Source organism: Abramis brama, assembly GCF_963993115.1.
Source record: "Abramis brama genome assembly, chromosome: 4".
NCBI classification, from domain to species: domain Eukaryota; kingdom Metazoa; phylum Chordata; class Actinopteri; order Cypriniformes; family Leuciscidae; genus Abramis; species Abramis brama.
This window is the reverse complement of record NC_139966.1, coordinates 5,574,770-5,584,626: the sequence shown is the minus strand read 5'-3', so window position 1 is coordinate 5,584,626 and position 9,857 is coordinate 5,574,770.

The window sequence follows — 9,857 nt, the reverse complement described above, 5'->3', positions numbered from 1 at the left end:
TCCTTGCATCATACTAAATTATCCGCAAATTATCCGAGATTGGATGAACCATGTGTCCGCCGTTTTGAATTTTGTCATAAATTGCAATATCTTTTAAACTATTTGTCATATCAGCACAAAATTTGGTAGGGATGATCGACACCATGTCCTGAAAGTACCTGAGAAGTTTGAACACAGCGCCACCTAGTGTTCCAGAGGTATAAGGTATTTTGCAAAAACACATAACTTTGGAAAACATTGTTCAAATTTTGATTGCTTTATGTCATTACGTTTCTTGGTTTAGGCTGATTCCAATGATATCTCATTTGACATTTTCCAACACTGTGACTGTCCGCCATATTGTCATTAAGTTGTCATTTAAATTCCTTCCGGCTCCGCACTGCTGTTGGTGCTTTAATGCTTGCTGCGCTGCTGTGCTTGATGTACATTTACATGTATATTCAATATCTGCCCTTTTTGTTCTTCTGTCTCCGCACTGCTGTTGTTGCTTAAATGCTTGCAGCGCTGCTGTGCTTGATGTACATTTACATGTACATTTAATTTCTGATGTTTTGTTCTTCTGGCTCCGCACTGCTGTTGGTGCTTAAATGCTGCGCTGCAGTGCTTACAGTACTTGCTGTGTTGCTGTACATGATGTGCTGGCTGTGCTTGCTGTGCGCCATACTTAAACGCACCACAGGCAGAACAAGGGCTTGGCCCCGTATTGCTGCTTGCAGCTTTATTTCTTCTTATTATTGCAATCATGGATGTTGCTTTTTTAACTTTTTCAGAAATATGTGTGTGGAATTCAAGTGAACCATCCATAGTCTGCTCTTCTTCAGTCAGAGAGCTCCACTGTCCGACTGCTGCACTTGTGTAGCGATGTTGTCAACAGATCGACCATTAGGTTCTCAGCCTCATTGAAAGCCGGTGAAAGTTCACCACCTAATTGTAGGGATGGATTCCCAGATGATGGCAGTCTCTTGCAAAATAATCCCATTTGTCGACATCAATGCCGTTACCTGCGACTGCTGTGGATGCATTACATAACAAATGTAAATAAATACATAAAGGACTTCCGGTTTGAACGTCACCGTGATGGCAGCACTGTGAACGGGCTCCCAAGGAAACCTATGAAATTAAAAACTTTACCCCGTTAAGACAACGCTATTTAATGCCTGGAGGTAGATAAGTGAAGGGGTAATACACCTGAATTAACGCATCGACGGAGCAACATAGTGGGTGCTCAAACCTGGGAAAATAGCGCTAGCTTCCCTGTCAACGCTAATGTGATTCACTGCTCGACGAGGCCGCACACTGGTGGACTGCTACTGCTCGGTGTAACGATATGGCCAGCATAGACGTGATACTTCAGGAATTGAGGGACTTTCGCCAAGAAAACAATGTGAGTTTGGGGGAAATTAAGGAAGAAATGTCTAAGATGAGAGCGAGAATGGAAGAGGCTGAGGGGCAGATTGAGAAGGCGGAGGAGAGGATTCAGAACACGGAGGATGCCATGACGGAAATAATAAAGTTACAAATAAGGTTTGAGGATAAATTAATGGACTTGGAGAGCCGTACTAGAAGGGAAAATGTCCGCATCTATGGTGTACCCGAGACAGCAGAGCGGGACTACCCAACAATGAGTGATTTTGTGGAGAAGCTATTGTGTGACGGTTTGGGGCTGTCCCAAGATGAGCTTGACATATGCGTCGAACGGCCGTATCGCTCTCTAGGTCCACCACCGCCAGACGATGCACCCCCACGCTCGATTATTGTGAATTTCCTCAGCTTTAAGACCAAAGAACTTTTGCTCCGTAAGGCATGGTAGAAAAAAGGATTCACATGGAATGGCAAACAAGTAAATTTAGACCATGACTATCCTCCCCTCATCCTAAAGAGACGAAGAGAATACACAGAGGTGCGCAAGATTCTGAAAGAGCAGCAGATCCCCTTTCAGACTCTCTTTCCAGCTAGGCTGAAGGTGAAATACACTGAAGAAACTAAAATTTACAACACAGTGGCGAAAGCTACTGCTGATATGTCCCAGAGAGGTTATGCGGTGAAGGTCATCGGATCGCCAGAAACAGCGTTGGAGCAACTGAAGCAGCTGACCTGGACCAGAGTTGGTAGAGGAGCGGGGAGCAGCGCAACGAGGCGAGACCCCGTTTACAAAAGAAAACTCAGAGCCTTCAAGAGGACCTCATCTGCGCCTTCGGGAAATTGAGGTTTACCCACTTTGGTGTTCTCTTTTGGGAAAAAAACCCCCAACCTATTACTTAGTTTAATGGTGTGTAATAAGTGGATAAGTAAGGTTTCTGGAGGGTGTTCTTCTCAGTGAGGTCTTAGCCATTAATGGCCTCCTCCACTGACTGATGAAGAAGTTGCCTTTAAAGGTGAAGCAGGGTCCACTTCAGGGACCCCTACCTTGGAAGTTAGAACTACTTCAGTTCGATTTTTGTTTTTATATTATTTGTTCACGTGTTTCATGTTCAATGTTTACAAGGGTGTGCGGGGTGCCTATTAAAACGTGTATACTCGTCTTATAATTTAGATCAGGGGTGGGCAAACTACGGCCCGCGGGCCACATACGGCCCGTTAGGCTGTTTAATCCGGCCCGTCGAGTATTTAAAAAATTGTCTTAAGATCGCATTAATTTTGCCTTTTTCTTGCAATACTTTGCGTTATATATAAATTGCGTTGCATATATTTGACAATCAGAATATAAGATATTTCATGCCATAGCTAACAAATGTAAAAAAGGAAAAATGACATAAAAGCAGATCATCATTCATTCAGCGCTGTTGTGGCTGCGGTGTGTCACGTAACAAGCTAGACGCGTCACCATGGAAACCAAACAGACAGCAACTTAAGCGCATAGACTTGGTGCACGTTAATGTTTTTTCCTTTTTTTGAAAACTCACAGAGAAAAAAATGTTTGGTAACCGCTTGCACACGTTTAGTTTTTCCTTTGATTTTTCTGCTATTTAGTTTTGCTACTCTGGATTTGTGGATGTATCCTCCTGACTGATTCCGTTTACAAAACCTTCATCGCCCGGCTTTCGACTACGCTCCCCTGACGTCTGCCATGTACAGAACCCGGTTTTGTTCATTAAATGTTCTGATCTGCATTTGCTTTTTATGTTTTATTTTATTATACTTAAAATAAATTTGTATATTCGTTTATTTCGTTTTTTTCCAAATTTTCGTTTTTTAAAAATTAACCTCAAAACATAACATGCTAAATGGGGGATATCTAGCATAAAAAAATGTATTGTCAGAATGTCGTCTCTCAGTTGTTGAATTTCGCGCAGACGTTGCCACAACGTAAATGTGTTTGCCCAGCCCGATCTAATGAAAGTGCGAATACCACGAATTGTATTTATAGTTCTTATGAAACGCAGTTTTCGCGTGCATATGATACGCACTTAAAGGGATAGTTCGCCCAAAAATGAAAATTCTGTCATCATTTACTCACCCTCAAGTTGTTTCAAACCTGTATGAATTTCTTTTTTCTGCTGAACATAAAAGAAGATATTTTGAAAAATCTCGGGTAAACCAAACAGTTGATGGACTCCATTGACTTCCATAGTATTTTTTTCCCTACTATGGAAGTCAATGGGGTCCATCAACTGTTTGGTTACCGACATTTTTCAAAATATCTTCTTTTGTGTTCAGCAGAAAAAAGAAATTCATACAGGTTTGAAACAACTTGAGGGTGAGTAAATGATGACAGAATTTTCATTTTTGGGCGAACTATCCCTTTAATGGCGTGTAATAGGCACGCACTCCGCACCCCTAATCCTAACCAAAGGGTTTACAGTGCGCAGCATATGCACGCAAAAAAAAATATTTTCGGCGTATAAATGGCACGAGAAATAAAATTCGTGGTATACGCACTTTAATGAGATCGTGTTTCATAATCTGTTACTGGGCCGGCCCTCTGTCAAATTTTAAAACCCAGTGTGGCCCTTGAGCCAAAAAGTTTGCCCACCCCTGCTTTAGATGAAAAGCAGATCAGTGAAAATGGTATCAATCAATATTAATGGCTTACATAATCCGGTAAAAAGGTGGAAAGCCCTATCTAAATTCAAAAGAGATGAAGCTCAGATTGTTTTTATGCAGGAAACACATCTGTCAGATAGCGAGCATGAAAAATTGAACAAGCTTGGTTTTAAACATGTTTTCTACTCTTCTCAGAGTTCGGGAAGGCGAAGAGGTGTAGCGATCCTGGTGCACGGCGCTCTAAATTATGAACATAATATGTATAAAGATAAGGACGGTAGATATATAATGGTAACTGGTAAGATTGATGGTATTATTCTGAGTCTCTTAAACGTGTATATTCCCCCAGGAAGCAATTGGTCCGTGTATAAACAGATCCTAGAATTAACGACAACAAGGAGTCAGGGAATTTTATTATGCGGTGGTGATCTTAACCTCACATTAAATGCTAAATTGGATTCTTCGAACGGGAAAGGTGATGCGAGAAATATTGGAAAAAGAATGGTACACCTTATGGACAAGTTAGGATTAGTTGATGTGTGGAGAGATTGCCATTCAACGGATAGGGAATATACCCATTATTCATATGCACACAATGTCTATTCAAGGTTAGACTATATCTTCATGTTCAGAAATGATCTCTTTAGGTTAAAAAATTGCGAAATAGGTCCGTGTACTATATCAGATCACAATCCAGTTTATGCTAATATCTGCCTGAACAGAAAGAATAGATCTACCTTATGGAGGTTGAACACAAACATTCTTAATTACCCTGATATTAAAGAACGTTTGAAAAATAAAATAGAGGAGTATTTAGAATATAACGATAAGGACGAGGTGTCACCGGGAATACTATGGGATGCACTTAAGGCAGTGATTAGGGGGAAAATAATTGGTATTTCCTCCCACCTGAAAAAAGTAGGTCAGCAAAAACTCCGGCACTTAGAAGATAAGTTGTTAGATCTGCAACACCAACACTCTAGGTCTCATAATGGTAATATTAAATCGGATATAATAAAATTGAAAAAAGAAATAGATGATTTGAACACAATAGACGTACAGAAAAAACTCATGTTTATAAAGTAACAAGTACTATGAGGTAGGGGGGAAATGACTGAAACTTCTTTCCTATAAGCTTAGGAAACAGCAAGCAGAGAGATCCATTCACAAAATTAAGAATCCCCTAAATGATCAAATAGAAATTGAACAGGGAAAAATTCAACAATGCTTTCTGGATTATTATAAGACGACATATTCTCAACCTCATATAGACAACAACCAGGACATCAATATCTTTTTGTCTGAACTTGAGTTACCAACAGTGACAGAGGAACAAAATAAAAAGTTATTATCCACAATAACTAAAGAAGAAATTCAATTAGCAATTAAAAGATTAAAGGGAGGGAAGATGGCAGGGGCAGATGGATTCGGTCCGGAATGGTACAAAATAATGCAAGTTTTTTTGGTCCCAACGTTGCTGAAAACATTTAATTGGGTGATGGCAAATAAGATAGTCCCCCCCTCATGGAGGGAAGCAATAATTTCTATCATCCCAAAAGAAGGAAAGGATAGATTGCAGTGTAGTAATTATCACCCAATTAGTGTTCTGAATATAGACTATAAGTTGTTCACCTCTATCATGTCAAGAAGATTAGAAACATTTTTACCAGGATTAATACATAAGGATCAGACGGGTTTCATCAAACACAGACAGACTCAAGACAACATTAGAAGGGTTTTACACATAATGAGGCGGGTGGATAAACAAAAATTTGAGACCTTAGTATTGAGTTTGGACGCCGAAAAAGCATTTGATTCGGTGAGGTGGTCCTTTTTATATAAGGTGCTTGAAAAATTCGGTTTTGATAAATCTGTAATTGAGGTTATTTCAGGGTTATACAGTAACCCAACTGCTAGGATCAAAATTAACGGAGACCTCACTGAATCATTCATATTGGAGCGCGGGACTCGACAAGGGTGTTGCATTTCGCCTCTCCTCTTCGCCTTGTTTATCGAACCTTTAAGCCAGTGGATCAGGCAGAGAAAGGATATAACTGGAGTAAGAACAGTAGGAGGGGAGCAAATATTGGCACTTTTTGCTGATGATTTACTATTAACTATATATTGCCCCACACAGGTTGTAATTTGGTTACCCCGCCACCCGCACTTGAGTTCTGTTGTTCCTGTATTAGAAAGTTAAAAATGGAAAGCAACATATTGTACTTCATATGTCAAATAATTGTAAAATTCAATATGCTTTTCCAATAAAAGATCATTTAAAATAAATAAATAAATAAAATTGGAACTATAAATCTAATAAAACACATCATACAAATCGTCTCAAATCCACTCATTCTTCGAGAAAATGTGCTTACCTAAATAACCCAAACAATAATGTTGTAGCTGAACAAGAGGTATTATTAGCAACAGCCCACACGCTGCCAGGTGGGTCATGGGAATAACGCCGCCGGATCACGGGTCTGCATAGTTTACGGTCAGAACTATGACGGGTCAGGACTAAAACTAAACAAAACTTAACCTCCAGCTTTCATTCTTGATCAATGAAAATTAGGCTGTCCTTCCTCATCACTGCCACTAGCTAGAATGTTTTGATTGCCTTCATGGTTTCTGCTACTGAGGGAATCCTTGTTAGTTTATTTTTCTCCACTTAGTGATATGCTTATAACCGTTCTAGATTTAACTAAACCCAAAACCAGTACTACAACTTTTTTATAAAGGAAACCTACTGTAATAACAATCCATTTAACAAAGCATAAAAACAAACCAAAGACTTTCATTAAATGCAAAATCTTAGTAGTTAAAATATTTAGTAGCAAAAAACACATTCACGCCAATCAATTCAGTTCAACCTTCTATCACAATTGTTCACCCCAAACCACAACACCAAAAAAATGTATATAGAGTTCAAGACCAATCAATGTCCATGGGTGATGAAAGTAAGGATAATAGAGAGAATAAAGTCTTTAAAGGCCAAAATATCTGGCATATTAATTTTCCTCCTCCTTTTTCGCATCCGCATGTTTTGAGCTGTTGAGGGATCTGATGTCACTGTGAGAGAACTCCTGCTTGACGTAGGGTGTGACGATGGCTGCATACACTGTGCAGGGCAATGAATTGCCAGATGGGAACAGTCTATGGCAAAATAATCCCACTTGTCAACATCAATGCCCTTTTGTTTGAGCACTGCCTTGGACTGCTTTTGTTTTTTTCACAAATATCTTTATCGAATTTTAAACATTTTCCAGACATACAAAAGAATTTTTTTTTACAAAGAAACATAAAAAAGGAAAAAACAAAAGACAAGGCCTCCCCCACCCTAGAACCCCATGCTCACTCTATCAGCAAAAAGTATAGTTTACATGTCACATGCTTTTACAAGGCACAAGAAAGGCAACCACATATCTTTAAAATCCTCAAGTTTTCCTCTCGCAATGTAGGTCAGTTTCTCCAGTGCCAGGTTGCTAGACATTAGTTTAATCCACTGGTTTATCTTTGGTCTTTCTGTGTTCTTCCAGTTCAGAGCGATTACATGTTTAGCCTGCTTCCTCTTTTTTGTAGTCCCTTTAACCAACCATGTATATAGTAATTGAACCCATTTCAAAAAAAATTCTCCCAAGCCAAATATTTTGAGTTTTCCGAAAAAATAACACCATTCGATCCTTTCAAATGCCGTTTCGGGATCTAATAATAGAAAGGCGTGATCCATGGCAAACAGTTTTTCGTATAATATATTCAATAATCGTATTGTGGCGGCCAAGAACAAATCCATTTTGGTCATTTGAAATTAAGTTAGGAATATGTGATTCAATCTTTCGAGCTAGAGCATTGCATAGTATTTTGGTTGGACTGCTTTTGTTGAAGCAGTTGGGCACGTTGCTGCTGCTGATTGGCCGCTGAAAGTTCACCTCCACCTGTTCACATGGGCATATTTCTTGCTCTGCACTCCAGCGGGTTGCACTGCACAAACATATTCATTTTCAGTAGAGGTTTTTGCCCTAAGCCGTAAAAAAAAAACCAACAACAACTGTAATCATATATCACATTGACTGTGCTATAATGTTTTGAAATATTGGACTCCTCTTGACACAGGTGCCAGACCGTAATGCATCAAATGATCAAATATCAAATAAAAGTTTAACATACAGAAGGCCATGGCTGCTGCCTTCATTCACTTTCGCATGGAAGCGGAGCACATCCCAGCAACGCCTCTCCGAAATCGCACATCTCCGAGTCTGGGCCGAATTCGTTAACAACAAAGACAACAGCCGCTGGAGAATTGAGATTTCACAAGTTCACACTTACAAATAAGTCAGATAGAATAAATGCATATTTGACGTGCTGTCCGAGGAGAGGCTTCGGGCTCGGGATTCGGCCCAAACCCAAAGTACTCCCCCCGTATTCCTGGCTGTGGAAGAACAAGCCGAGAGTGAGTGGAGGGATGCTGAAACTGTCAAGGAATGTTAGGTGAGTTGACAGAGTGAATATATGTTTCCTCTCATGCTGATAGGGTAGACATGGTGTTTGATGACAAGTTGATTGGATTGATTATTTGAATGTGCTCCTCCCAAACTTTATGAAACATTATGTGTAGATTCCGCCATTGCGTCTGTTATAGAAGATATCGACAGCGCATTCATTTTAAAAGAGGAACAGAGAACCGCGATCAAGGCATTTGTCGATCGGAAACATGAATGAAAACTTACTCAGTTGCTCTGATTGGTTGTATGTCTATCCAATTGAGTGCAGAGGCATTTTCCTAACTGATTCGGTTGAAACACGCCCCATAATCAAAGCTCAATGGAGCAGTATCAGACTCACATTCTGACTAGAATCCGAGTATGACGACGTTAGGCTATTACGACCCCAGTGTGGGTCATATTGTGTGGGTTTGGTTGTCCTTTGTTTTGTAGGTTGGAGTTGGAGTGAGTGACGTCATGATGACTGATGGTTTACACCTGTGCTATAGCTGATGCCGGCAAACTAAAGCAGCTCCCTTCAGTCATGACTGGGTGCTTTCCCCTCGTGCCATTTTGTTGTCATCTTAGTTGTCTTGTTCCCGTTTTGGTCTATTCTCTTACTTTATTACTTTTACTTTAATAAATGTTATTCCTTTTTGCATACCAGTTTAACGTGTCGTCTCCTGGCTCATCTGGGACGGCACCAAGTTGACCCGGTTATAGGCTTCCAGTCTAAACATCCATGTTGTACCCATGGCAATGATATTGGGGTAAATGTATGGCAAGTCCAAGTCGAAGCCATCTTCCTGGTTCCTGTTTTTAATTTGCAAGAACATTTTTTTATTATTAAATTATAATTAAAATTATTAAGTGAATCAGCCACTGGATCCCTGCGTAATGTCGCTGTGTTCGTCAGTAACAACAACACTCACCAGCCATTTAATGGATTTGTGTTTTGAATCAAGGAATCTCAGCACATTATCAATGTAGTTTCTGTAGACACCCTCCAGTCGTCTGGAACAGGTGCTTCTGTACGCTTCTGTGTGCCTGTTGGATTAATTATTGTTATGATCAGGAACACTGGCCACAACATAAAATGACCACAAAGTCAATTGGACTCATTTATCTAGGGGGTTTATTAAACAATTGAGTAAATTACAAACAAAACAGAAAATGGGAGATTAACTACAACAGAATAAAAACAATGCAGGAAGATCACTAACAGGCGTGGTAGCCGGAGCACAAGCCTCTTCCCTCTGTACGGAGTGCCTGAGATTTTAAAGGGTGTCTCTCTGCCCACTCGTTACAGATCACACCTGCACACAATAACAGATGAAAATTAAAGCTGCAAGCAGCCTTTCCGGGGCCAAGCCCTTCTGGTTGTTTGGCTTGTTT